Here is a 27,013-nt window from a genome sequence, read left to right on the forward strand (position 1 = left end):
AGTAGAGGATAGGTTGTGGTGTATCTAGTAGAGGTAGGTTGTGGTGTATCTAGTAGAGGTAGGTTGTGTTGTGGTGTATCTAGTAGAGGTAGGTTGTGGTGTATCTAGTAGAGGTAGGTTGTGTTGTATCTAGTAGAGGTAGGTTGTGGTGTATCTAGTAGAGGTAGGTTGTGGTGTATCTAGTAGAGGTAGGTTGTGGTGTATCTAGTAGAGGTAGGTTGTGGTGTATCTAGTAGAGGTAGGTTGTGGTGTATCTAGTAGAGGTAGGTTGTGGTGTATCTAGTAGAGGTAGGTTGTGGTGTATCTAGTAGAGGTAGGTTGTGGTGTATCTAGTAGAGGTAGGTTGTGGTGTATCTAGTAGAGGTAGGTTGTGGTGTATCTAGTAGAGGTAGGTTGTGGTGTATCTAGTAGAGGTAGGTTGTGGTGTATCTAGTAGAGGTAGGTTGTGGTGTATCTAGTAGAGGTAGGTTGTGGTGTATCTAGTAGAGGTAGGTTGTGGTGTATCTAGTAGAGGTAGGTTGTGGTGTATCTAGTAGAGGTAGGTTGTGGTGTATCTAGTAGAGGTAGGGTTGTGGTGTATCTAGTAGAGGTAGGTTGTGGTGTATCTAGTAGAGGTAGGTTGTGGTGTATCTAGTAGAGGTAGGTTGTGGTGTATCTAGTAGAGGTAGGTTGTGGTGTATCTAGTAGAGGTAGGTTGTGTGGTGTATCTAGTAGAGGTAGGTTGTGTTGTGGTGTATCTAGTAGAGGTAGGTTGTGGTGTATCTAGTAGAGGTAGGTTGTGGTGTATCTAGTAGAGGTAGTTGTTGTGGTGTATCTAGTAGAGGTAGGTTGTGTGTTTGTGTATCTAGTAGAGGTAGGTTGTGGTGTATCTAGTAGAGGTAGGTTGTGTTGTATCTAGTAGAGGTAGGTTGTGGTGTATCTAGTAGAGGTAGGTTGTGTGGTGTATCTAGTAGAGGTAGGTTGTGGTGTATCTAGTAGAGGTAGGTTGTGGTGTATCTAGTAGAGGTAGGTTGTGGTGTATCTAGTAGAGGTAGGTTGTGGTGTATCTAGTAGAGGTAGGTTGTGGTGTATCTAGTAGAGGTAGGTTGTGTGGTGTATCTAGTAGAGGTAGGTTGTGGTGTATCTAGTAGAGGTAGGTTGTGTTGTGGTGTATCTAGTAGAGGTAGGTTGTGGTGTATCTAGTAGAGGTAGGTTGTGTTGTATCTAGTAGAGGTAGGTTGTGGTGTATCTAGTAGAGGTAGGTTTGTTGTGGTGTATCTAGTAGAGGTAGTTGTTATCTAGTAGAGTTGTGGTGTATCTAGTAGAGGTAGGTTGTGTTGTGGTGTATCTAGTAGAGGTAGGTTGTGTTGTATCTAGTAGAGGTAGGTTGTGGTGTATCTAGTAGAGGTAGGTTGTGTTGTGGTGTATCTAGTAGAGGTAGGTGTGTTGTGGTGTATCTAGTAGAGGTAGGTTGTGGTGTATCTAGTAGAGGTAGGTTGTGGTGTATCTAGTAGAGGTAGGTTGTGGTGTATCTAGTAGAGGTAGGTTGTGTTGTGGTGTATCTAGTAGAGGTAGGTTGTGGTGTATCTAGTAGAGGTAGGTTGTGTTGTATCTAGTAGAGGTAGGTTGTGTTGTGGTGTATCTAGTAGAGGTAGGTTGTGGTGTATCTAGTAGAGGTAGGTTGTGTTGTGGTGTATCTAGTAGAGGTAGGTTGTGGTGTATCTAGTAGAGGTAGGTTGTGGTGTATCTAGTAGAGGTAGGTTGTGGTGTATCTAGTAGAGGTAGGTTGTTGTGGTGTATCTAGTAGAGGTAGGTTGTGGTGTATCTAGTAGAGGTAGGTTGTGGTGTATCTAGTAGAGGTAGGTTGTGTTGTGGTGTATCTAGTAGAGGTAGGTTGTGGTGTATCTAGTAGAGGTAGGTTGTGTTGTATCTAGTAGAGGTAGGTTGTGGTGTATCTAGTAGAGGTAGGTTGTGTTGTGGTGTATCTAGTAGAGGTAGGTTGTGGTGTATCTAGTAGAGGTAGGTTGTGTTGTATCTAGTAGAGGTAGGTTGTGTTGTGGTGTATCTAGTAGAGGTAGGTTGTGGTGTATCTAGTAGAGGTAGGTTGTGGTGTATCTAGTAGAGGTAGGTTGTGTTGTGGTGTATCTAGTAGAGGTAGGTTGTGGTGTATCTAGTAGAGGTAGGTTGTGGTGTATCTAGTAGAGGTAGGTTGTGGTGTATCTAGTAGAGGTAGGTTGTGGTGTATCTAGTAGAGGTAGGTTGTGTTGTGGTGTATCTAGTAGAGGTAGGTTGTGGTGTATCTAGTAGAGGTAGGTTGTGGTGTATCTAGTAGAGGTAGGTTGTGGTGTATCTAGTAGAGGTAGGTTGTGGTGTATCTAGTAGAGGTAGGTTGTGTTGTGGTGTATCTAGTAGAGGTAGGTTGTGGTGTATCTAGTAGAGGTAGGTTGTGGTGTATCTAGTAGAGGTAGGTTGTGTTGTGGTGTATCTAGTAGAGGTAGGTTGTGTTGTATCTAGTAGAGGTAGGTTGTGTTGTGTGTATCTAGTAGAGGTAGGTTGTGGTGTATCTAGTAGAGGTAGGTTGTGTTGTGGTGTATCTAGTAGAGGTAGGTTGTGGTGTATCTAGTAGAGGTAGGTTGTGGTGTATCTAGTAGAGGTAGGTTGTGGTGTATCTAGTAGAGGTAGGTTGTGGTGTATCTAGTAGAGGTAGGTTGTGTTGTATCTAGTAGAGGTAGGTTGTGGTGTATCTAGTAGAGGTAGGTTGTGGTGTATCTAGTAGAGGTAGGTTGTGGTGTATCTAGTAGAGGTAGGTTGTGGTGTATCTAGTAGAGGTAGGTTGTGGTGTATCTAGTAGAGGTAGGTTGTGTTGTATCTAGTAGAGGTAGGTTGTGGTGTATCTAGTAGAGGTAGGTTGTGGTGTATCTAGTAGAGGTAGGTTGTGTTGTGGTGTATCTAGTAGAGGTAGGTTGTGGTGTATCTAGTAGAGGTAGGTTGTGGTGTATCTAGTATAGGTAGGTTGTGTTGTGGTGTATCTAGTAGAGGTAGGTTGTGGTGTATCTAGTAGAGGTAGGTTGTGGTGTATCTAGTAGAGGTAGGTTGTGGTGTATCTAGTAGAGGTAGGTTGTGTTGTATCTAGTAGAGGTAGGTTGTGTTGTGGTGTATCTAGTAGAGGTAGGTTGTGGTGTATCTAGTAGAGGTAGGTTGTGGTGTATCTAGTAGAGGTAGGTTGTGGTGTATCTAGTAGAGGTAGGTTGTGGTGTATCTAGTAGAGGTAGGTTGTGTTGTGGTGTATCTAGTAGAGGTAGGTTGTGTTGTGGTGTATCTAGTAGAGGTAGGTTGTGTTGTATCTAGTAGAGGTAGGTTGTGGTGTATCTAGTAGAGGTAGGTTGTGTTGTGGTGTATCTAGTAGAGGTAGGTTGTGGTGTATCTAGTAGAGGTAGGTTGTGTTGTATCTAGTAGAGGTAGGTTGTGGTGTATCTAGTAGAGGTAGGTTGTGTTGTGGTGTATCTAGTAGAGGTAGGTTGTGGTGTATCTAGTAGAGGTAGGTTGTGGTGTATCTAGTAGAGGTAGGTTGTGGTGTATCTAGTAGAGGTAGGTTGTGGTGTATCTAGTAGAGGTAGGTTGTGGTGTATCTAGTAGAGGTAGGTTGTGTTGTGGTGTATCTAGTAGAGGTAGGTTGTGGTGTATCTAGTAGAGGTAGGTTGTGTTGTGGTGTATCTAGTAGAGGTAGGTTGTGGTGTATCTAGTAGAGGTAGGTTGTGTTGTATCTAGTAGAGGTAGGTTGTGGTGTATCTAGTAGAGGTAGGTTGTGTTGTGGTGTATCTAGTAGAGGTAGGTTGTGTTGTGGTGTCTCTAGTAGAGGTAGGTTGTGTTGTGGTGTATCTAGTAGAGGTAGGTTGTGTTGTATCTAGTAGAGGTAGGTTGTGGTGTATCTAGTAGAGGTAGGTTGTGTTGTGGTGTATCTAGTAGAGGTAGGTTGTGGTGTGTAGAGGTAGGTTGTGGTGTATCTAGTAGAGGTAGGTTGTGGTGTATCTAGTAGAGGTAGGTTGTGTTGTGGTGTATCTAGTAGAGGTAGGTTGTGTTGTGGTGTATCTAGTAGAGGTAGGTTGTGGTGTATCTAGTAGAGGTAGGTTGTGTTGTGGTGTATCTAGTAGAGGTAGGTTGTGTTGTGGTGTATCTAGTAGAGGTAGGTTGTGTTGTGGTGTATCTAGTAGAGGTAGGTTGTGGTGTATCTAGTAGAGGTAGGTTGTGGTGTATCTAGTAGAGGTAGGTTGTGGTGTATCTAGTAGAGGTAGGTTGTGGTGTATCTAGTAGAGGTAGGTTGTGTTGTGGTGTATCTAGTAGAGGTAGGTTGTGGTGTATCTAGTAGAGGTAGGTTGTGGTGTATCTAGTAGAGGTAGGTTGTGGTGTATCTAGTAGAGGTAGGTTGTGGTGTATCTAGTAGAGGTAGGTTGTGTTGTGGTGTATCTAGTAGAGGTAGGTTGTGGTGTATCTAGTAGAGGTAGGTTGTGGTGTATCTAGTAGAGGTAGGTTGTGGTGTATCTAGTAGAGGTAGGTTGTGTTGTATCTAGTAGAGGTAGGTTGTGGTGGATCTAGTAGAGGTAGGTTGTGTTGTATCTAGTAGAGGTAGGTTGTGTTGTATCTAGTAGAGGTAGGTTGTGTTGTGGTGTATCTAGTAGAGGTAGGTTGTGTTGTGGTGTATCTAGTAGAGGTAGGTTGTGGTGTATCTAGTAGAGGTAGGTTGTGGTGTATCTAGTAGAGGTAGGTTGTGGTGTATCTAGTAGAGGTAGGTTGTGTTGTATCTAGTAAAGGTAGGTTGTGGTGGATCTAGTAGAGGTAGGTTGTGTTGTATCTAGTAGAGGTAGGTTGTGGTGTATCTAGTAGAGGTAGGTTGTGTTGTATCTAGTAGAGGTAGGTTGTGTTGTGGTGTATCTAGTAGAGGTAGGTTGTGGTGTATCTAGTAGAGGTAGGTTGTGTTGTATCTAGTAGAGGTAGGTTGTGGTGTATCTAGTAGAGGTAGGTTGTGGTGTATCTAGTAGAGGTAGGTTGTGTTGTGGTGTATCTAGTAGAGGTAGGTTGTGGTGTATCTAGTAGAGGTAGGTTGTGTTGTATCTAGTAGAGGTAGGTTGTGTTGTGGTGTATCTAGTAGAGGTAGGTTGTGGTGTATCTAGTAGAGGTAGGTTGTGTTGTATCTAGTAGAGGTAGGTTGTGTTGTGGTGTATCTAGTAGAGGTAGGTTGTGGTGTATCTAGTAGAGGTAGGTTGTGTTGTGGTGTATCTAGTAGAGGTAGGTTGTGGTGTATCTAGTAGAGGTAGGTTGTGTTGTATCTAGTAGAGGTAGGTTGTGTTGTGGTGTATCTAGTAGAGGTAGGTTGTGGTGTATCTAGTAGAGGTAGGTTGTGGTGTATCTAGTATAGGTAGGTTGTGTTGTGGTGTATCTAGTAGAGGTAGGTTGTGGTGTATCTAGTAGAGGTAGGTTGTGGTGTATCTAGTAGAGGTAGGTTGTGGTGTATCTAGTAGAGGTAGGTTGTGTTGTATCTAGTAGAGGTAGGTTGTGTTGTGGTGTATCTAGTAGAGGTAGGTTGTGGTGTATCTAGTAGAGGTAGGTTGTGGTGTATCTAGTAGAGGTAGGTTGTGGTGTATCTAGTAGAGGTAGGTTGTGGTGTATCTAGTAGAGGTAGGTTGTGTTGTGGTGTATCTAGTAGAGGTAGGTTGTGTTGTATCTAGTAGAGGTAGGTTGTGGTGTATCTAGTAGAGGTAGGTTGTGTTGTGGTGTATCTAGTAGAGGTAGGTTGTGTTGTATCTAGTAGAGGTAGGTTGTGTTGTGGTGTATCTAGTAGAGGTAGGTTGTGGTGTATCTAGTAGAGGTAGGTTGTGTTGTGGTGTATCTAGTAGAGGTAGGTTGTGGTGTATCTAGTAGAGGTAGGTTGTGGTGTATCTAGTAGAGGTAGGTTGTGTTGTGGTGTATCTAGTAGAGGTAGGTTGTGGTGTATCTAGTAGAGGTAGGTTGTGTTGTATCTAGTAGAGGTAGGTTGTGGTGTATCTAGTAGAGGTAGGTTGTGGTGTATCTAGTAGAGGTAGGTTGTGGTGTATCTAGTAGAGGTAGGTTGTGGTGTATCTAGTAGAGGTAGGTTGTGGTGTATCTAGTAGAGGTAGGTTGTGTTGTATCTAGTAGAGGTAGGTTGTGGTGTATCTAGTAGAGGTAGGTTGTGGTGTATCTAGTAGAGGTAGGTTGTGGTGTATCTAGTAGAGGTAGGTTGTGGTGTATCTAGTAGAGGTAGGTTGTGGTGTATCTAGTAGAGGTAGGTTGTGTTGTATCTAGTAGAGGTAGGTTGTGTTGTGGTGTATCTAGTAGAGGTAGGTTGTGGTGTATCTAGTAGAGGTAGGTTGTGGTGTATCTAGTAGAGGTAGGTTGTGGTGTATCTAGTAGAGGTAGGTTGTGGTGTATCTAGTAGAGGTAGGTTGTGGTGTATCTAGTAGAGGTAGGTTGTGTTGTGGTGTATCTAGTAGAGGTAGGTTGTGGTGTATCTAGTAGAGGTAGGTTGTGTTGTGGTGTATCTAGTAGAGGTAGGTTGTGGTGTATCTAGTAGAGGTAGGTTGTGTTGTATCTAGTAGAGGTAGGTTGTGGTGTATCTAGTAGAGGTAGGTTGTGTTGTGGTGTATCTAGTAGAGGTAGGTTGTGTTGTGGTGTCTCTAGTAGAGGTAGGTTGTGTTGTGGTGTATCTAGTAGAGGTAGGTTGTGTTGTATCTAGTAGAGGTAGGTTGTGGTGTATCTAGTAGAGGTAGGTTGTGTTGTGGTGTATCTAGTAGAGGTAGGTTGTGGTGTATCTAGTAGAGGTAGGTTGTGTTGTATCTAGTAGAGGTAGGTTGTGGTGTATCTAGTAGAGGTAGGTTGTGTTGTGGTGTATCTAGTAGAGGTAGGTTGTGGTGTATCTAGTAGAGGTAGGTTGTGGTGTATCTAGTAGAGGTAGGTTGTGGTGTATCTAGTAGAGGTAGGTTGTGGTGTATCTAGTAGAGGTAGGTTGTGGTGTATCTAGTAGAGGTAGGTTGTGTTGTGGTGTATCTAGTAGAGGTAGGTTGTGGTGTATCTAGTAGAGGTAGGTTGTGTTGTGGTGTATCTAGTAGAGGTAGGTTGTGGTGTATCTAGTAGAGGTAGGTTGTGTTGTATCTAGTAGAGGTAGGTTGTGGTGTATCTAGTAGAGGTAGGTTGTGTTGTGGTGTATCTAGTAGAGGTAGGTTGTGTTGTGGTGTCTCTAGTAGAGGTAGGTTGTGTTGTGGTGTATCTAGTAGAGGTAGGTTGTGTTGTATCTAGTAGAGGTAGGTTGTGGTGTATCTAGTAGAGGTAGGTTGTGTTGTGGTGTATCTAGTAGAGGTAGGTTGTGGTGTATCTAGTAGAGGTAGGTTGTGGTGTATCTAGTAGAGGTAGGTTGTGGTGTATCTAGTAGAGGTAGGTTGTGGTGTATCTAGTAGAGGTAGGTTGTGTTGTGGTGTATCTAGTAGAGGTAGGTTGTGGTGTATCTAGTAGAGGTAGGTTGTGTTGTATCTAGTAGAGGTAGGTTGTGTTGTGGTGTATCTAGTAGAGGTAGGTTGTGGTGTATCTAGTAGAGGTAGGTTGTGTTGTGGTGTATCTAGTAGAGGTAGGTTGTGTTGTATCTAGTAGAGGTAGGTTGTGGTGTATCTAGTAGAGGTAGGTTGTGGTGTATCTAGTAGAGGTAGGTTGTGTTGTGGTGTATCTAGTAGAGGTAGGTTGTGGTGTATCTAGTAGAGGTAGGTTGTGTTGTATCTAGTAGAGGTAGGTTGTGTTGTGGTGTATCTAGTAGAGGTAGGTTGTGGTGTATCTAGTAGAGGTAGGTTGTGTTGTATCTAGTAGAGGTAGGTTGTGTTGTGGTGTATCTAGTAGAGGTAGGTTGTGGTGTATCTAGTAGAGGTAGGTTGTGTTGTGGTGTATCTAGTAGAGGTAGGTTGTGGTGTATCTAGTAGAGGTAGGTTGTGTTGTATCTAGTAGAGGTAGGTTGTGTTGTGGTGTATCTAGTAGAGGTAGGTTGTGGTGTATCTAGTAGAGGTAGGTTGTGGTGTATCTAGTATAGGTAGGTTGTGTTGTGGTGTATCTAGTAGAGGTAGGTTGTGGTGTATCTAGTAGAGGTAGGTTGTGGTGTATCTAGTAGAGGTAGGTTGTGGTGTATCTAGTAGAGGTAGGTTGTGTTGTATCTAGTAGAGGTAGGTTGTGTTGTGGTGTATCTAGTAGAGGTAGGTTGTGGTGTATCTAGTAGAGGTAGGTTGTGGTGTATCTAGTAGAGGTAGGTTGTGGTGTATCTAGTAGAGGTAGGTTGTGGTGTATCTAGTAGAGGTAGGTTGTGTTGTGGTGTATCTAGTAGAGGTAGGTTGTGTTGTATCTAGTAGAGGTAGGTTGTGGTGTATCTAGTAGAGGTAGGTTGTGTTGTGGTGTATCTAGTAGAGGTAGGTTGTGTTGTATCTAGTAGAGGTAGGTTGTGTTGTATCTAGTAGAGGTAGGTTGTGTTGTGGTGTATCTAGTAGAGGTAGGTTGTGTTGTATCTAGTAGAGGTAGGTTGTGTTGTATCTAGTAGAGGTAGGTTGTGTTGTGGTGTATCTAGTAGTGGTAGGTTGTGTTGTGGTGTATCTAGTAGAGGTAGGTTGTGTTGTGGTGTATCTAGTAGAGGTAGGTTGTGTTGTGGTGTATCTAGTAGAGGTAGGTTGTGGTGTATCTAGTAGAGGTAGGTTGTGTTGTGGTGTATCTCGTAGAGGTAGGTTGTGTTGTGGTGTATCTAGTAGAGGTAGGTTGTGTTGTGGTGTATCTAGTAGAGGTAGGTTGTGTTGTGGTGTATCTAGTAGAGGTAGGTTGTGTTGTGGTGTATCTAGTAGAGGTAGGTTGTGTTGTGGTGTATCTAGTAGAGGTAGGTTGTGTTGTATCTAGTAGAGGTAGGTTGTGTTGTGGTGTATCTAGTAGAGGTAGGTTGTGGTGTATCTAGTAGAGGTAGGTTGTGTTGTATCTAATAGAGGTAGGTTGTGTTGTGGTGTATCTAGTAGAGGTAGGTTGTGGTGTATCTAGTAGAGGTAGGTTGTGTTGTGTTGTATCTAGTAGAGGTAGGTTGTGTTGTATCTAGTAGAGGTAGGTTGTGTTGTGGTGTATCTAGTAGAGGTAGGTTGTGTTGTGGTGTATCTAGTAGAGGTAGGTTGTGTTGTGGTGTATCTAGTAGAGGTAGGTTGTGGTGTATCTAGTAGAGGTAGGTTGTGTTGTGGTGTATCTAGTAGAGGTAGGTTGTGTTGTGGTGTATCTAGTAGAGGTAGGTTGTGTTGTGGTGTATCTAGTAGAGGTAGGTTGTGGTGTATCTAGTAGAGGTAGGTTGTGGTGTATCTAGTAGAGGTAGGTTGTGGTGTATCTAGTAGAGGTAGGTTGTGGTGTATCTAGTAGAGGTAGGTTGTGTTGTGGTGTATCTAGTAGAGGTAGGTTGTGGTGTATCTAGTAGAGGTAGGTTGTGGTGTATCTAGTAGAGGTAGGTTGTGGTGTATCTAGTAGAGGTAGGTTGTGGTGTATCTAGTAGAGGTAGGTTGTGTTGTGGTGTATCTAGTAGAGGTAGGTTGTGGTGTATCTAGTAGAGGTAGGTTGTGGTGTATCTAGTAGAGGTAGGTTGTGGTGTATCTAGTAGAGGTAGGTTGTGTTGTATCTAGTAAAGGTAGGTTGTGGTGGATCTAGTAGAGGTAGGTTGTGTTGTATCTAGTAGAGGTAGGTTGTGTTGTATCTAGTAGAGGTAGGTTGTGTTGTGGTGTATCTAGTAGAGGTAGGTTGTGTTGTGGTGTATCTAGTAGAGGTAGGTTGTGGTGTATCTAGTAGAGGTAGGTTGTGGTGTATCTAGTAGAGGTAGGTTGTGGTGTATCTAGTAGAGGTAGGTTGTGTTGTGGTGTATCTAGTAGAGGTAGGTTGTGGTGTATCTAGTAGAGGTAGGTTGTGGTGTATCTAGTAGAGGTAGGTTGTGGTGTATCTAGTAGAGGTAGGTTGTGGTGTATCTAGTAGAGGTAGGTTGTGTTGTATCTAGTAGAGGTAGGTTGTGGTGTATCTAGTAGAGGTAGGTTGTGTTGTGGTGTATCTAGTAGAGGTAGGTTGTGTTGTATCTAGTAGAGGTAGGTTGTGTTGTATCTAGTAGAGGTAGGTTGTGTTGTGGTGTATCTAGTAGAGGTAGGTTGTGGTGTATCTAGTAGAGGTAGGTTGTGTTGTGCTGTATCTAGTAGAGGTAGGTTGTGTTGTGCTGTATCTAGTAGAGGTAGGTTGTGTTGTATCTAGTAGAGGTAGGTTGTGTTGTGGTGTATCTAGTAGAGGTAGGTTGTGGTGTATCTAGTAGAGGTAGGTTGTGGTGTATCTAGTAGAGGTAGGTTGTGGTGTATCTAGTAGAGGTAGGTTGTGGTGTATCTAGTAGAGGTAGGTTGTGTTGTGGTGTATCTAGTAGAGGTAGGTTGTGGTGTATCTAGTAGAGGTAGGTTGTGGTGTATCTAGTAGAGGTAGGTTGTGGTGTATCTAGTAGAGGTAGGTTGTGGTGTATCTAGTAGAGGTAGGTTGTGTTGTGGTGTATCTAGTAGAGGTAGGTTGTGTTGTATCTAGTAGAGGTAGGTTGTGGTGTATCTAGTAGAGGTAGGTTGTGGTGTATCTAGTAGAGGTAGGTTGTGGTGTATCTAGTAGAGGTAGGTTGTGGTGTATCTAGTAGAGGTAGGTTGTGTTGTGGTGTATCTAGTAGAGGTAGGTTGTGTTGTGGTGTATCTAGTAGAGGTAGGTTGTGGTGTATCTAGTAGAGGTAGGTTGTGTTGTGGTGTATCTAGTAGAGGTGTGTTGTGGTGTATCTAGTAAAGGTAGGTTGTGTTGTGGTATGTGAAGTGTAGGGGTGTGTTCCTGATCTTGACCAATAGCTGTTGATTCATCCTAGTGGGAAAATCTCAGACAGTCTGCCCTGACATGCGCCCCAGATAAGATGTTTGTGTAATCCTGATCCTAATCCTGTGATAATGCATACCTGAATGAGGTCTGGAGCACAGCAGTAGACTTAAGCCCATCCGTACAGAACCACCCATCTATCCTAGTGGACTGCGTCCCATCCGTACAGAACCACCCATCTATCCTAGTGGACTGCGTCCCATCCGTACAGAACCACCCATCTATCCTAGTGGACTGCGTCCCATCCATACAGAACCAGCCATCTATACCAGTAGACTGCAGCCCATCCGTACAGAACCAGCCATCTATACCAGTAGACTGCAGCCCATCCTTACAGAACCAGCCATCTATACCAGTAGACTGCAGCCCATCCTTACAGAACCAGCCATCTATCCCAGTATGCACATTTCACTGAAATGCGACCTTGCCTGAAGGTAATCTATCTGCCCATCGCCATGAGCACATTGCATCGCTTCCCTCACCTTCTCTACAGAGCGGTATTGTATTTCTTCTGAGATATGAATTAACACACAGTCTCTGGCACCGTAAAGGCACAGCATCCAAGTCTTTGCTGTTCATATTAGTGGGACCAAGGGCTTGTGGTCTGTCACTAACTTAAACCGCTCACCGGCCCAGACACTCACCGGCCCAGACACTCACTGGCCCAGACACTCACTGGCCCAGACACTCACTGGCCCAGACACTCACTGGCCCAGACACTCACTGGCCCAGACACCATACACTCCTTTTCTATCTGGTTTCTGCCTCTGTGAGCCGCCAACACGCCCCCTGGCTTCCAACACGCCCCCTGTCTTCCAACATGCCCCCTGTCTTCCAACACGCCCCCTGTCTTCCAACACGCCCCCTGTCTTCCAACACGCCCCCTGTCTTCCAACACGCCCCCTGTCTTCCAACACGCCCCCTGGCCCAGTAAGCACACTAAAATGTATTACCATTAAAAATCCTATTTTTCTTAAACCTACCCCTAACCAACCTTAACCCCTAAACCTACCCCTAACCAACCCTCCCCTAACCAACCTTAACCCCTAACCAACCTACCCCTAACCAACCTAACCCTAACCCCTAAACCTACCCCTAACCAACCTAACCCTGACCCCTAAAAATCCCTCTCCATCGAACCCAGCAGCCTTGAGGCCTGACTAGACACATCCCTCCCCATCGAACCCAGCAGCCTTGAGGCCTGACTAGACACATCCCTCCCCATCGAACCCAGCAGCCTTGAGGCCTGACTAGACTAACAGCACATTATTTCATGTAAGATCAAACTACACAATCCTCTGTGTTATTCTTTGCCTGATTCCATTTTTCTCTCCTCTCTGTGTCTTCCCCGCACTAAGCTAACGTAGCAGGCCTGTAGAAACACACAGACCGGACAAGTAGGCACAATGGATTATGGTCATTGTAGTTAATTACCACGTTTTCTGCGCTAAACTATGTAGAATATTGGCCTGTTGGAAACTACAACTCCCAACTACATCGCACAGTTTGGGCTGGATCTGATTTATCTCTAGAGAAACTGCTCACAGAAAAAAAAATGAAACGAAATGGAAATCTAATAATTGAACCGACGTTGGTCAATTAGTTGTTTGAGAACTGATTAACCGAAGTGTTGGTCAATCGCTCAGCAGTATCCTCTGGTGGGGGTGTTTTTTGTCCAGGGTGGTGGTGAAAAGGTCTAGAGTTGGGGCTGACACTGGATCTATCAGTTGGAGGGTCTAGGTATATAGGAGCCAACAGGAGGAGGGTCTAGGTATAGAGTAGCCAGGAGGAGGAGGGTCTAGGTATAGTGTAGCCAGGAGGAGGGTCTAGGTATAGTGTAGCCAGGAGGAGGGTCTAGGTATAGTGTAGCCAGGAGGAGGGTCTAGGTATAGTGTAGCCAGGAGGAGGGTCTAGGTATAGTGTAGCCAGGAGGAGGGTCTAGGTATAGTGTAGCCAGGAGGAGGAGGGTCTAGGTATAGTGTAGCCAGGAGGAGGGTCTAGGTATAGTGTAGCCAGGAGGAGGGTCTAGGTATAGTGTAGCCAGGAGGAGGGTCTAGGTATAGTGTAGCCAGGAGGAGGGTCTAGGTATAGTGTAGCCAGGAGGAGGAGGGTCTAGGTATAGTGTAGCCAGGAGGAGGGTCTAGGTATAGTGTAGCCAGGAGGAGGGTCTAGGTATAGTGTAGCCAGGAGGAGGGTCTAGGTATAGTGTAGCCAGGAGGAGGGTCTAGGTATAGTGTAGCCAGGAGGAGGAGGGTCTAGGTATAGTGTAGCCAGGAGGAGGGTCTAGGTATAGTGTAGCCAGGAGGAGGGTCTAGGTATAGTGTAGCCAGGAGGAGGGTCTAGGTATAGTGTAGCCAGGAGGAGGAGGGTCTAGGTATAGTGTAGCCAGGAGGAGGGTCTAGGTATAGTGTAGCCAGGAGGAGGGTCTAGGTATAGTGTAGCCAGGAGGAGGGTCTAGGTATAGTGTAGCCAGGAGGAGGAGGGTCTAGGTATAGTGTAGCCAGGAGGAGGGTCTAGGTATAGTGTAGCCAGGAGGAGGAGGGTCTAGGTATAGTGTAGCCAGGAGGAGGGTCTAGGTATAGTGTAGCCAGGAGGAGGGTCTAGGTATAGTGTAGCCAGGAGGAGGGTCTAGGTATAGTGTAGCCAGGAGGAGGGTCTAGGTATAGTGTAGCCAGGAGGAGGAGGGTCTAGGTATAGTGTAGCCAACAGGAGGAGGGTCTAGGTATAGTGTAGCCAGGAGGAGGGTCTAGGTATAGTGTAGCCAGGAGGAGGAGGAGGGTCTAGGTATAGTGTAGCCAGGAGGAGGGTCTAGGTATAGTGTAGCCAGGAGGAGGGTCTAGGTATAGTGTAGCCAACAGGAGGAGGGTCTAGGTATAGTGTAGCCAGGAGGAGGGTCTAGGTATAGTGTAGCCAGGAGGAGGGTCTAGGTATAGTGTAGCCAGGAGGAGGGTCTAGGTATAGTGTAGCCAGGAGGAGGGTCTAGGTATAGTGTAGCCAGGAGGAGGGTCTAGGTATAGTGTAGCCAGGAGGAGGGTCTAGGTATAGTGTAGCCAACAGGAGGAGGGTCTAGGTATAGTGTAGCCAGGAGGAGGGTCTAGGTATAGTGTAGCCAGGAGGAGGAGGGTCTAGGTATAGTGTAGCCAGGAGGAGGGTCTAGGTATAGTGTAGCCAGGAGGAGGGTCTAGGTATAGTGTAGCCAGGAGGAGGGTCTAGGTATAGTGTAGCCAACAGGAGGAGGGTCTAGGTATAGTGTAGCCAGGAGGAGGGTCTAGGTATAGTGTAGCCAGGAGGAGGGTCTAGGTATAGTGTAGCCAACAGGAGGAGGGTCTAGGTATAGTGTAGCCAGGAGGAGGGTCTAGGTATAGTGTAGCCAGGAGGAGGGTCTAGGTATAGTGTAGCCAGGAGGAGGGTCTAGGTATAGTGTAGCCAGGAGGAGGAGGGTCTAGGTATAGTGTAGCCAGGAGGAGGGTCTAGGTATAGTGTAGCCAGGAGGAGGGTCTAGGTATAGTGTAGCCAACAGGAGGAGGGTCTAGGTATAGTGTAGCCAGGAGGAGGGTCTAGGTATAGTGTAGCCAGGAGGAGGGTCTAGGTATAGTGTAGCCAGGAGGAGGGTCTAGGTATAGTGTAGCCAGGAGGAGGGTCTAGGTATAGTGTAGCCAGGAGGAGGAGGGTCTAGGTATAGTGTAGCCAACAGGAGGAGGGTCTAGGTATAGTGTAGCCAGGAGGAGGAGGGTCTAGGTATAGTGTAGCCAACAGGAGGAGGGTCTAGGTATAGTGTAGCCAACAGGAGGAGGGTCTAGGTATAGTGTAGCCAACAGGAGGAGGGTCTAGGTATAGTGTAGCCAGGAGGAGGGTCTAGGTATAGTGTAGCCAACAGGAGGAGGGTCTAGGTATAGTGTAGCCAGGAGGAGGGTCTAGGTATAGTGTAGCCAGGAGGAGGGTCTAGGTATAGAGTAGCCAGGAGGAGGAGGGTCTAGGTATAGTGTAGCCAGGAGGAGGGGGGTCTAGGTATAGTGTAGCCAACAGGAGGAGGGTCTAGGTATAGTGTAGCCAGGAGGAGTGTCTAGGTATAGTGTAGCCAACAGGAGGAGGGTCTAGGTATAGTGTAGCCAACAGGAGGAGGGTCTAGGTATAGTGTAGCCAGGAGGAGGGTCTAGGTATAGTGTAGCCAGGAGGAGGGTCTAGGTATAGTGTAGCCAGGAGGAGGGTCTAGGTATAGTGTAGCCAGGAGGAGGGTCTAGGTATAGTGTAGCCAACAGGAGGAGGGTCTAGGTATAGTGTAGCCAGGAGGAGGGTCTAGGTATAGTGTAGCCAACAGGAGGAGGGTCTAGGTATAGTGTAGCCAGGAGGAGGGTCTAGGTATAGTGTAGCCAGGAGGAGGAGGAGGGTCTAGGTATAGTGTAGCCAACAGGAGGAGGGTCTAGGTATAGTGTAGCCAACAGGAGGAGGGTCTAGGTATAGAGTAGCCAACAGGAGGAGGGTCTAGGTATAGTGTAGCCAGGAGGAGGAGGAGGGTCTAGGTATAGTGTAGCCAGGAGGAGGGTCTAGGTATAGTGTAGCCAACAGGAGGAGGGTCTAGGTATAGTGTAGCCAACAGGAGGAGGGTCTAGGTATAGTGTAGCCAGGAGGAGGGTCTAGGTATAGTGTAGCCAGGAGGAGGGTCTAGGTATAGTGTAGCCAACAGGAGGAGGGTCTAGGTATAGTGTAGCCAGGAGGAGGGTCTAGGTATAGTGTAGCCAGGAGGAGGAGGAGGGTCTAGGTATAGTGTAGCCAGGAGGAGGGTCTAGGTATAGTGTAGCCAGGAGGAGGGTCTAGGTATAGTGTAGCCAACAGGAGGAGGGTCTAGGTATAGTGTAGCCAACAGGAGGAGGGTCTAGGTATAGTGTAGCCAACAGGAGGAGGGTCTAGGTATAGTGTAGCCAGGAGGAGGAGGAGGGTCTAGGTATAGTGTAGCCAGGAGGAGGAGGGTCTAGGTATAGTGTAGCCAGGAGGAGGGTCTAGGTATAGTGTAGCCAGGAGGAGGGTCTAGGTATAGTGTAGCCAGGAGGAGGAGGGTCTAGGTATAGTGTAGCCAGGAGGAGGGTCTAGGTATAGTGTAGCCAGGAGGAGGGTCTAGGTATAGTGTAGCCAACAGGAGGAGGGTCTAGGTATAGTGTAGCCAGGAGGAGGGTCTAGGTATAGTGTAGCCAGGAGGAGGGTCTAGGTATAGTGTAGCCAGGAGGAGGGTCTAGGTATAGTGTAGCCAGGAGGAGGGGGGTCTAGGTATAGTGTAGCCAGGAGGAGGAGGGTCTAGGTATAGTGTAGCCAGGAGGAGGGTCTAGGTATAGTGTAGCCAGGAGGAGGAGGGTCTAGGTATAGTGTAGCCAGGAGGAGGAGGGTCTAGGTATAGTGTAGCCAGGAGGAGGGTCTAGGTATAGTGTAGCCAGGAGGAGGGTCTAGGTATAGTGTAGCCAGGAGGAGGGTCTAGGTATAGTGTAGCCAGGAGGAGGAGGGTCTAGGTATAGTGTAGCCAGGAGGAGGGTCTAGGTATAGTGTAGCCAACAGGAGGAGGGTCTAGGTATAGTGTAGCCAACAGGAGGAGGGTCTAGGTATAGTGTAGCCAGGAGGAGGGTCTAGGTATAGTGTAGCCAGGAGGAGGGTCTAGGTATAGTGTAGCCAGGAGGAGGGTCTAGGTATAGTGTAGCCAACAGGAGGAGGGTCTAGGTATAGTGTAGCCAGGAGGAGGGTCTAGGTATAGTGTAGCCAGGAGGAGGGTCTAGGTATAGTGTAGCCAGGAGGAGGGTCTAGGTATAGTGTAGCCAGGAGGAGGGTCTAGGTATAGTGTAGCCAACAGGAGGAGGGTCTAGGTATAGTGTAGCCAGGAGGAGGAGGAGGGTCTAGGTATAGTGTAGCCAGGAGGAGGAGGGTCTAGGTATAGTGTAGCCAGGAGGAGGGTCTAGGTATAGTGTAGCCAGGAGGAGGGTCTAGGTATAGTGTAGCCAGGAGGAGGAGGGTCTAGGTATAGTGTAGCCAGGAGGAGGGTCTAGGTATAGTGTAGCCAGGAGGAGGGTCTAGGTATAGTGTAGCCAGGAGGAGGGTCTAGGTATAGTGTAGCCAGGAGGAGGAGGGTCTAGGTATAGTGTAGCCAGGAGGAGGGTCTAGGTATAGTGTAGCCAGGAGGAGGAGGGTCTAGGTATAGTGTAGCCAGGAGGAGGGTCTAGGTATAGTGTAGCCAGGAGGAGGAGGGTCTAGGTATAGTGTAGCCAGGAGGAGGAGGGTCTAGGTATAGAGTAGCCAACAGGAGGAGGGTCTAGGTATAGTGTAGCCAGGAGGAGGGTCTAGGTATAGTGTAGCCAGGAGGAGGGTCTAGGTATAGAGTAGCCAGGAGGAGGAGGGTCTAGGTATAGTGTAGCCAGGAGGAGGAGGGTCTAGGTATAGAGTAGCCAACAGGAGGAGGGTCTAGGTATAGTGTAGCCAGGAGGAGGGTCTAGGTATAGTGTAGCCAGGAGGAGGGTCTAGGTATAGAGTAGCCAGGAGGAGGAGGGTCTAGGTATAGTGTAGCCAGGAGGAGGAGGGTCTAGGTATAGTGTAGCCAGGAGGAGGGTCTAGGTATAGTGTAGCCAGGAGGAGGGTCTAGGTATAGAGTAGCCAACAGGAGGAGGGTCTAGGTATAGTGTAGCCAGGAGGAGGGTCTAGGTATAGTGTAGCCAGGAGGAGGGTCTAGGTATAGTGTAGCCAGGAGGAGGGTCTAGGTATAGTGTAGCCAGGAGGAGGGTCTAGGTATAGTGTAGCCAGGAGGAGGGTCTAGGTATAGTGTAGCCAGGAGGAGGGTCTAGGTATAGTGTAGCCAGGAGGAGGAGGGTCTAGGTATAGTGTAGCCAGGAGGAGGGTCTAGGTATAGAGTAGCCAACAGGAGGAGGGTCTAGGTATAGTGTAGCCAACAGGAGGAGGGTCTAGGTATAGTGTAGCCAGGAGGAGGGTCTAGGTATAGTGTAGCCAGGAGGAGGGTCTAGGTATAGTGTAGCCAGGAGGAGGAGGGTCTAGGTATAGTGTAGCCAGGAGGAGGGTCTAGGTATAGTGTAGCCAGGAGGAGGGTCTAGGTATAGTGTAGCCAGGAGGAGGAGGGTCTAGGTATAGTGTAGCCAGGAGGAGGAGGGTCTAGGTATAGTGTAGCCAGGAGGAGGAGGGTCTAGGTATAGAGTAGCCAGGAGGAGGGTCTAGGTATAGTGTAGCCAGGAGGAGGAGGGTCTAGTGAAATGAAAAAAATAACTTATTTCAAAAAATTCAACAAAAATTTTTTAGGGAAATGTGGTGCTTGCATATGTATTCACCCCCTTTGCTATGAAGCCCCTTAATAAGATCTGGTGCAACCAATTACCTTCAGAAGTCACAGAATTAGTTAAATAAAGTCCACCTGTGTGCAATCTTAAGTGTCACATGATATGTCACATGATCTCAGTAGTTATACACGTGTTCTGAAAGGCCCCAGAGTCTGCAACACCACTAAGCAAGGGGCACCACCAAGCAAGCGGCACCATGAAGACCAAGGAGCTCTCCAATCAGGTCAGGGACAACGTTGTGGAGAAGTACAAATCAGGGTTGGGTTATAAAAAAATATCAGAAACTTTGAACATCCCACGGAGCACCATTAAATCCATTATTACAAAATGGAAAGAATATGGCACCACAACAAACTTGCCAAGAGAGGGCGGCACACCAAAACTCACGGACCAGGCAAGGAAGGCATTAATCAGAGAGGCAACAAAGACCAAAGATAACCCTGAAGGAGCTGCAAAGCTCTACAGCGGAGATTGGAGTATCTGTCCATAGGACCACTTTAAGCCGTACACTCCACAGAGCTGGGCTTTATGGAAGAGTGGCCAGAAAAAAGCCATTGCTTAAAGAAAAAAAATAAGCAAACATGTTTGGTGTTCGCCAAAAGGCATGTGGGAGACTCCCCAAACATATGGAAGAAGGTACTCTCGTTAGATGAGACTAAAATTGACCTTTTTGGCCATCAAGGAAAACACTATGTTAGGCGCAAACCCAACACCTCTCATCACCACGAGAACACCATCCCCACAGTGAAGCATGGTGGTGGCAGCATCATGCTGTGGGGATGTTTTTCATCGGCAGGGACTGGGAAACTGGTTAGAATTTAAGGAATGATGGATGGTGCTAAATACAGGGAAATTCTTGAGGGAAACCGGTTTGTCTTCCAGAGATTTGAGACTGGGACGGAGGTTCACCTTCCAGCAGGACAATGACCCTAAACATACTGCTAAAGCAACACTTGAGTGGTTTAAGGGGAAACATTTAAATGTCTTGGAATGGCCTAGTCAAAGCCCAGACCTCAATCCAATTGAGAATCTGTGGTATGACTTAAAGATTGCTGTACACCAGCGGAACCCATCCCACTTGAAGGAGCTGAAGCCGTTTTTCCTTGGAAGAATGGGCAAAAATCCCAGTGGCTAGATGTGCCAAGCTTATAGAGACATACCCAAAGAGACTTGCAGCTGTAATTGCTGCAAAAGGTGGCTCTACAAAGTATTGACTCTCTCCCTCTCTCTCTTACCCCCCCACCCCCCCCACCACCTCCTCATTCCTGGGATATGATATCTCACTCCAGAGCTTCTGCCAAGTGCTAAAGGTGCCTATAGCCTGCCTGCCAGAGCTCACAATTCATTACAGAGGGTTCATAAAACCACCCTTTATTACCATCACCCTTCATACTGTCAGACATTCTTCACATGAATTTCTCATGGACGGACTCGCGTAACATAAATGGTAGTAGTGTCTGTCAGCAGACTAGTAAATGTGATGACTGACGAGGAGCCTTTTCGTGACTGATCGTTTGGACAAGCCGCTATTTTGCAGGTGCTCGCGTCTTTAGAATTCTCGGAAGGGGATGAGATAGTTGTCCTGAAACTTACAGAGAGTTTCCGTTTAGGGGGGGGTGGAGACTTTGCAAGTCGTGTAAGTATCTTTCTCTTAAGTATCAACCCCCCCCCCCCCAGAACTTAATCGAGCATCTGGCGCTTTTATATAAGATTTTAGTTCTGGGTTTCCGAAATGATCCTCAAGTGAACTCTCTACTACTGATGGATCTATTCCCTTCACTGGATCCCAATGGTCTCTGCTGCTGATGGATATATTCCCTTCACTGGATCCCAATGGTCTCTACTACTGATGGATCTATTCCCTTCACTGGATCCCAATGGTCTCTGCTGCTGATGGATCTATTCCCCTTACTGGATCCCATGGGTCTCTGCTGCTGATCGATCTATTCCCCTCCCTGGATCCCATGGGTCTCTGCTGCTGATCGATCTATTCCCCTCCCTGGATCCCATGGGTCTAGTCAGATAGTCAGCGCATCAATTACATTAACTACAAACTCTTACAAAACGTATGCAGGCATTCACACACTCATACGTGCGCACCCACGCACGAGCACACACTCATACAAACACAGAATAGACACGCACGAGGACACACACACACGTACATACGGCTTGACGCCAGATAGTTGGAGAGATATCTAAACAGTGAGAGTGGGTGTACTGAGCCATGGTTTATTGGTCAGACTGGAGACAGGGAGGACAGGAGGACAGGAGACAGGGAGGACAGGAGACAGGGAGGACAGGAGACAGGGAGGACAGGAGACAGGGAGGACAGGAGACAGGGAGGACAGGAGACAGGGAGGACAGGGAGGACAGGAGGACAGGGAGGACAGGAGGACAGGAGACTGGGAGGACAGGAGACTGGGAGGACAGGAGGACAGGAGACTGGGAGGACAGGAGGACAGGAGACTGGGAGGACAGGAGGACAGGAGACTGGGAGGACAGGAGGACAGGAGACTGGGAGGACAGGAGACTGGGAGGACAGGAGACTGGGAGGACAGGAGACTGAGAGGACAGGAGACTGGAGGACAGGAGACAGGGGAGACAGGGAGGACAGGAGACAGGGGAGACAGGGAGGACAGGAGACAGGGAGGACAGGAGACTGGAGGACAGGAGGACAGGAGACAGGGAGGACAGGAGACTGGAGGACTGGAGACAGGGAGGACAGGAGACTGGGAGGACAGGAGACTGGAGGACTGGAGGACAGGAGACTGGAGGACAGGAGGACAGGAGACAGGGGAGACAGGGAGGACAGGAGGACAGGAGACAGGGAGGACAGGAGACTGGAGGACAGGAGACTGGAGGACTGGAGACTGGAGACTGGAGGACTCTGTAGCTCAGTTGGTAGAGCATGGCGCTTGCAATGCCAGGGTTGTGGGATCGTTTCCCACAGGGGGCCATTATGAAAATGTATGCACTCACTAACTGTAAGTCGCTCTGGATAAGAGCATCTGCTAAATGACTAAAATGTAAATGTAGGAGACTGGAGGACTAGGAGACTAGAGGACTAGGAGACTAGAGGACTAGGAGACAGGAGGACTGGAGGACTAGGAGACAGGAGGACTGGAGGACTAGGAGACAGGAGGACTAGGAGACTGGAGGACTAGGAGACAGGAGGACTAGGAGACAGGAGGACAGGGAGGACTAGGAGACAGGAGGACAGGGAGGACTAGGAGACAGGAGGACTGGAGGACTAGGAGACAGGAGGACTGGAGGACTAGGAGACAGGAGGACTGGAGGACTAGGAGACAGGAGGACTGGAGGACTAGGAGACAGGAGGACAGGGAGGACTAGGAGACAGGAGGAAAGGGAGGACTAGGAGACAGGAGGACAGGAGGACAGGAGGACTAGGAGACAGGAGGACTGGAGGACTAGGAGACAGGAGGACAGGAGGACAGGAGGACTAGGAGACAGGAGGACAGGGAGGAATGGAACTTGAGTCTAGTATAAACAAAGAGGCACTTAGGCTGAATCCCAAATGGCACCTTGTTCCCAATATAGTGCACTACTTTTGACCGCAGCCCATAGCGAATAGGGTGTTATTTGGGACGGTTTATGGTTAACGAACAGGGAAAGAGACTAATTTTCAATCACACCACAGCTTGGCCTATCGTGTGTGTCTGTGCGTGTGTGTCTGTGTGCACGCGAGTTAAAATACCTTTCCTGTTGAAAGCTTCACATGTCAAATTATTAGTCTGCTTCTCCTCCCATTGGTCTACAGTAAGACGTCATAGAATTGGAATTCATAAAAACAGAATTCATAGAATTGGAATTCATGTAAGACGCATCTCCACTTTTCCGTGTTAGTGGGTCAGTGTGCAAGGAAATGTCGACTGTAAAAATCATTATCGTCATCAGTCAATGGTTCAGTGTGGGAGAGCATATTTTGATGGTTTGCTTGCTTCCGTCACAGATTCATAGGATGAGTCTCTTCCTCTCCCCTCTCCATCTTCTCTGTCCTCCTTTCTCTCTACACACACACACCCCTCCGTGTTAACGTCCTCATTAGAGTTGAGTCAGAGGCGACATACTGATAAGGGCAGGAATAGTGAGGGTTTACCAGAAATCAATCTGTATTTCTCTAATGACTAGTCCCTTTTTAGATTTCTCAACTTTCTTGGAAAAAGTAATGTCAACATTTTATCTCCCAGTCTCCAGGCTTACTCACAGACAGACACAGTGTGCATCCCAAATGGCACCCTATTCCCTATATAGTGCACTACTTTAGACCAGAGAATGGCACCCTATTCCCTATATAGTGCGCTACTTTTGACCAGAGAATGGCACCCTATTCCCTATATAGTGCACTACTTTAGACCAGAGAATGGCACCCTATTCCCTATATAGTGCGCTACTTTTGACCAGAGCCCTCTCTCAATCAGGCATCTTACTCCTTAATTAGTGCACTACTTTTGACTAGAGAACGACCGATAATCGTCCGAGCCGATATATATATTGGGCTGATATTGGCCTTTTCTAGTCTGTCGGCCCTTCTCTATCGGCCTTGCTAATATTCCCTCTACGTAGCAAAACCGCTGCTATGCCAGCCGCTCCACCACCTGAGCCAGGAGCACAATGCTGAGGAATGTCTAGCTGGTCAAATCAGCAGCCAGCCAGCTCATTCTCCAACAGAAAGGTGCAGTATTGAAACGTGGGTGAATTAGACACAGTGACCAAAAATCAAACTCCTGTTGCAAGTACTAGTTTTGGGTTTAGTTTAATGAGGCTTGTGTTGACGTGCAATCAACTTGCAATAGGCAAGCTAACTAACTAGCTAGCCAGCTAAGCAGATGGCTATGTGACCTGTTAGCAAATATAACGATAACTAACCCTTTCATCTGTGGCGTTAGCTAGCTAGCTATATTAGCTACTACGCTAGCTAGCTAACGCCACAGATGAAACATGGTGCTAAGATATCGGACAGGAGCTAATAGCCATCTCACTTGCGGTGTAACGTTAGCTATTTACTGATGTGCTGATCTGACCAGCCGCAATCATATCCGTAAATTGACAGTTGATAGTCGGATTAGATGATTGTCGTAATAGGAAAAGAAGGAAGTGTTTTTAAAATGCCTAAATAAAGGTTGGCAATAGGTTTAGCTACCTAATAATCTTCCTGCATGTTTATGGACCAAGAAATCTGTAGATCAGCGCTTGTGTGCGCGTTCTCTTGAGTCATTCAGACAGAACAGCGTCGTCATTGCATCTTTTTTTCCTTTCCTCGCTCTCGTTAGAATTTATGGCTTGGTAGCAAACGTCATCGCCGTTGAGCTAGTTATCATAGTAGCAGGAAACAAATGCAATCGATATGAGCGATGGAGAGAGACGTGAAAGGAAGCAGTAGGATGAAGTTACAACTTGCCCGTTTCTTGACAGATAGCTGAACTAGCCAATTGAGTTGTTTTAGATTTTTTGTCCTGGCAGCTGAGTTGTTTATAGATGCCAAAAATAAATTTTAAAAAAATCCCGATCACGGAAAATTACTAAAAATACTAGTTCCGTAAGCATCCGTGATCACAAATCATGACGTTACATTAGAACCATTTGCATTGAATAGACGTTCTTTTATATTGTCAAAACTAACAGCAGTGCATATATGATGTCTTTCCATACAGGCGTGACCTGCTGGAGTGAAGCTTCTATGATCAGTAGGTTTATATATTGTAAGTCCCAAATGGAAGGGAAACAGATTTTCATCTGTAGCACCACAGACTCCACTGATCTGACAAAACAAGCTCAATAACTCAATGCATGCACACGCTCCTGTTGAATATGCATTCACCTGTACTGTGAGTAGTAGGTCTATGCCATCTTAATTTAACCAGTTTGTCAAGAGATTTACCTTTCAAATAACATGATTCCCATTATGTTGTTATTTAGTTAGATTGATACAAACAAAGTCAAATGTATTGTTTGATTTAACCGCTTTGGTGGAAATTCCTGCAGTCAACATGCCAATTGCACGCTCCCTCAAAACTCGACACATCTGTGGCATTGTGTTGTGACAAAACTGCACATTTTAGTGGCCTTTTATTGTCTCCAGCACAAGGTTCACCTGTGTATTGATAATGTTGTTCAATCAGGGCTCCCGAGTGGCGCAGCGGTCTAAGGCACTGGATCTCCGTCACTACAGACCCTGGTTCGATTTCAGGCTGCATCACAATCCGGCCGTGATTGGGAGTCCCATAGGGCGGCGCACAATTGGCCGAGCGTCGTCCGGGTTAGGCGGTCATTGTAAATAAGAATTTGTTCTTAACTGACTTGCCTAGTTAAATAAAGGTTAAAATAAAAAATAAAATAAAAATTCAGTTTATTGATACGCCACACCTGTCAGGTTGATGGATAATCTTGGCAAAGGAGAAATGTTCACTAACAGGGATTTTTTAAAAAATTTTTTTACTTTTATTTAACTAGGCAAGTCAGTTAAGAACAAATTCTTATTTACAATGACGGCCTACACCGGCCAAACCCGGACGTTAACAGCAAGTATGACTAGTGCAATATGAAAGGACCAGGCAAAACATGATGAAAGGCTTTGTTGTGGTTTATCCTTGCTGACTGCAGCTAGAGAGGGCTTTGGCCTTCACTGCACTTTAATATCCAAGGTTGCTATTTAGCAAAACAGTCCAGAATCAAAATGTCTGGTATCCGACTATCTGTTCCCAGTTACTAACCCGTTTCCAATAAATGCCGTTTGTAATTATTAGGAAGTCGTTTCTCGACCAAGCAGGTTGCTATAGTCTTAATGAAAACAATAAAGCACTGCCTTTATAAACTCGAATGCGTCCCAAATGGCACCCTATTCCCTACATAGTGCACTACTTTAGACCAGAGCTCTATGGGACCTGGTCAAAAGTAGTGCACTATATAAGGAATAGGATTCCATTTGGGACACGCCCACTGGCTCAGCCAAGTCTTCCAGTTGGCTCTAGGTGGACACAGCCCTCTGGTACTGCTTTAATGGGGATCAGTGCAACTTTTCCCCTCCATTGGCACCATTTTGTGCCCTCCGTTCGTTACACTGTGTGCACTCGCCAAATTGTCATTGGTATTGGAGGTTATTGCCCTTGGGCGCCATTACGTGCCCTCTGGTATATTACATGATACACACCTGCCAAGACAAGTCCCTCCCCCCAGACACGGCTGACTGGTGCTGTTGCAATGTAATGGAGGTTAGTGCAACAGATTGCCCAGGGGCGCCATTACGTGCCCTCTGGTGCTGTTGCAATGTAATGGAGGTTAGTGCAACAGATTGCCCAGGGGCGCCATTACGTGCCCTCTGGTGCTGTTGCAATGTAATGGAGGTTAGTGCAACAGATTGCCCAGGGGCGCCATTCTGTGACCTTTGGTCCTCTACCCTAGTGTTTTTTTAACCCTGGTCCTGGGGATCTAAATGGGTGCACATTTTTGTTTTTTGCCATGGCACTACACTCCTGATTTAACTTATCAACTCATCATCAAGACTTTGATGTGAATCAGGTGCTCTCGGGCCAAAAACGAAAATGTGCAACCCTTTAGGTCCCCAGGACCTTTAATTAAATGTTCTGAAGCCTGAGGTTCTGTCTGCTGTGTCAGCAGGTAAATGGAGGGAGGGGAGAGAGAGAGAAAGGGGAGAGAGAGAGAGAGAGAAAGGGGAGAGAGAGAGAGAGAGAAAGGGGAGAGAGAGAGAGAGAGGGGAGGTAGATACTGTAGATGGCTGGTTTCTGTAAAGACGGTGACGATATCTGGTCAGGATGTAACTCCAGCTGAATGCTATGTCCCAAATGGCACCCTATTTCCTACAGTATGCACTACTTTAGACCAGGGCACTATAGGCTACCCTAATGTAGTGCACTATATAGGGAATAGGGTGCTATTCTCTGGTCTAAAGTAGTGCACTATATAGGGAATAGGGTGCCATTCTCTGGTCTAATGTAGTGCACTATATAGGGAATAGGGTGCCATTCTCTGGTCTAAAGTAGTGCACTATATAGGGAATAGGGTGCCATTCTCTGGTCTAAAGTAGTGCACTATATAGGGAATAGGGTGCCATTCTCTGGTCTAAAGTAGTGCGCTATATAGGGAATAGGGTGCCATTCTCTGGTCTAAAGTAGTGCACTATATAGGGAATAGGGTGCCATTTGGTACACAACCATCTACTTCCCACTGCTTGCGAACATAACATACACTCTCTTGTTTCTCCATTTAATGACCAAGGCAGGGAGCACTGTTCTGCCTTCCTGCAGCGTTGCCTTTTATCCAAGGCAGCAAAGCCCCTTGAAGTAATATTCTGGACTGAAATGATATGAGATCACTGAAACGCTGAAATTGACTGAAAATAACGTATGGAATTCTTCGGCTGTGGAGGAACAAGGAAAAGGGGGCTTCTTCCGAACTGTGTCGTTTCTCCTGCTAGCACTGAGAATGTTTTAGTGTGTTTACAACACTGAGTGACGGGTGATTAGAGAGGCGTCGTTGAACAGTACGGTATCACGGCACGTAGAGTTCTAATGGTGCCTGATAGGATTTGAACGCTAGCCTGATTCTGATTCTATGGAGGAGGTGGTGTTGTTCCGAGGAAACAGTCAGTGCTTCTTCTCTGTTGTTCTGTGTGGTTCTAGAGCCCTGAGGAGCAGAAGGAGGTGGATGAGGGGAGTTCTAATGTTCTGTTCTGTTGTTCTAGAGCCCTGAGGAGCAGAATGAGGTGGATGAGGGGAGTTCTAATGTTCTGTTCTGTTGTT

General features: G+C 46.8%; 4 long non-coding RNA genes across 15 annotated transcripts; all 4 read left to right on the top strand.

Annotated features, from left to right (window-relative positions):
• The first annotated feature begins 2,499 nt into the window (after positions 1-2,499).
• On the top strand, positions 2,500-4,797 carry LOC311121719. 2 transcript variants are annotated; one of them, XR_014612325.1, is made up of 3 exons: positions 2,500-3,786; positions 3,997-4,527; positions 4,603-4,797. It is a non-coding gene; the product is annotated as an uncharacterized lncRNA (long non-coding RNA). The 2 variants fall into 2 exon arrangements; XR_014612326.1 differs by having other exon boundaries at positions 3,997-4,422; positions 4,628-4,797.
• A 2,425-nt stretch (positions 4,798-7,222) lies between these two features.
• On the top strand, positions 7,223-10,809 carry LOC311121718. Its single transcript, XR_014612324.1, has 5 exons — positions 7,223-7,527; positions 7,583-8,406; positions 8,597-8,887; positions 9,103-10,057; positions 10,113-10,809. It is a non-coding gene; the product is annotated as an uncharacterized lncRNA (long non-coding RNA).
• A 1,896-nt stretch (positions 10,810-12,705) lies between these two features.
• On the top strand, positions 12,706-14,856 carry LOC311121720. Of its 7 annotated transcripts, none has more exons than XR_014612332.1 (5): positions 12,706-13,173; positions 13,258-13,636; positions 13,727-13,785; positions 13,954-14,245; positions 14,330-14,856. It is a non-coding gene; the product is annotated as an uncharacterized lncRNA (long non-coding RNA). The 7 variants fall into 7 exon arrangements; XR_014612333.1 differs by having other exon boundaries at positions 12,706-12,887; positions 13,000-13,636; XR_014612327.1 differs by having other exon boundaries at positions 12,706-13,636.
• Positions 14,857-14,985: 129 nt separating this feature from the next.
• LOC311121721 lies at positions 14,986-17,503 on the top strand. 5 transcript variants are annotated; one of them, XR_014612334.1, is made up of 6 exons: positions 14,986-15,245; positions 15,435-15,639; positions 15,857-16,061; positions 16,236-16,760; positions 16,795-17,145; positions 17,444-17,503. It is a non-coding gene; the product is annotated as an uncharacterized lncRNA (long non-coding RNA). The 5 variants fall into 5 exon arrangements; XR_014612338.1 differs by lacking the exon at positions 17,444-17,503 and adding an exon at positions 15,702-15,822 and having other exon boundaries at positions 15,435-15,611; positions 16,003-16,061; positions 16,208-16,760; positions 16,795-17,171; XR_014612335.1 differs by lacking the exon at positions 17,444-17,503 and having other exon boundaries at positions 17,115-17,178.
• The last annotated feature ends 9,510 nt before the right edge of the window (positions 17,504-27,013 follow it).

This window comes from Coregonus lavaretus (genome assembly GCF_964263955.1).
Source record: "Coregonus lavaretus genome assembly, contig: HAP1_SCAFFOLD_3114, whole genome shotgun sequence".
NCBI classification, from domain to species: domain Eukaryota; kingdom Metazoa; phylum Chordata; class Actinopteri; order Salmoniformes; family Salmonidae; genus Coregonus; species Coregonus lavaretus.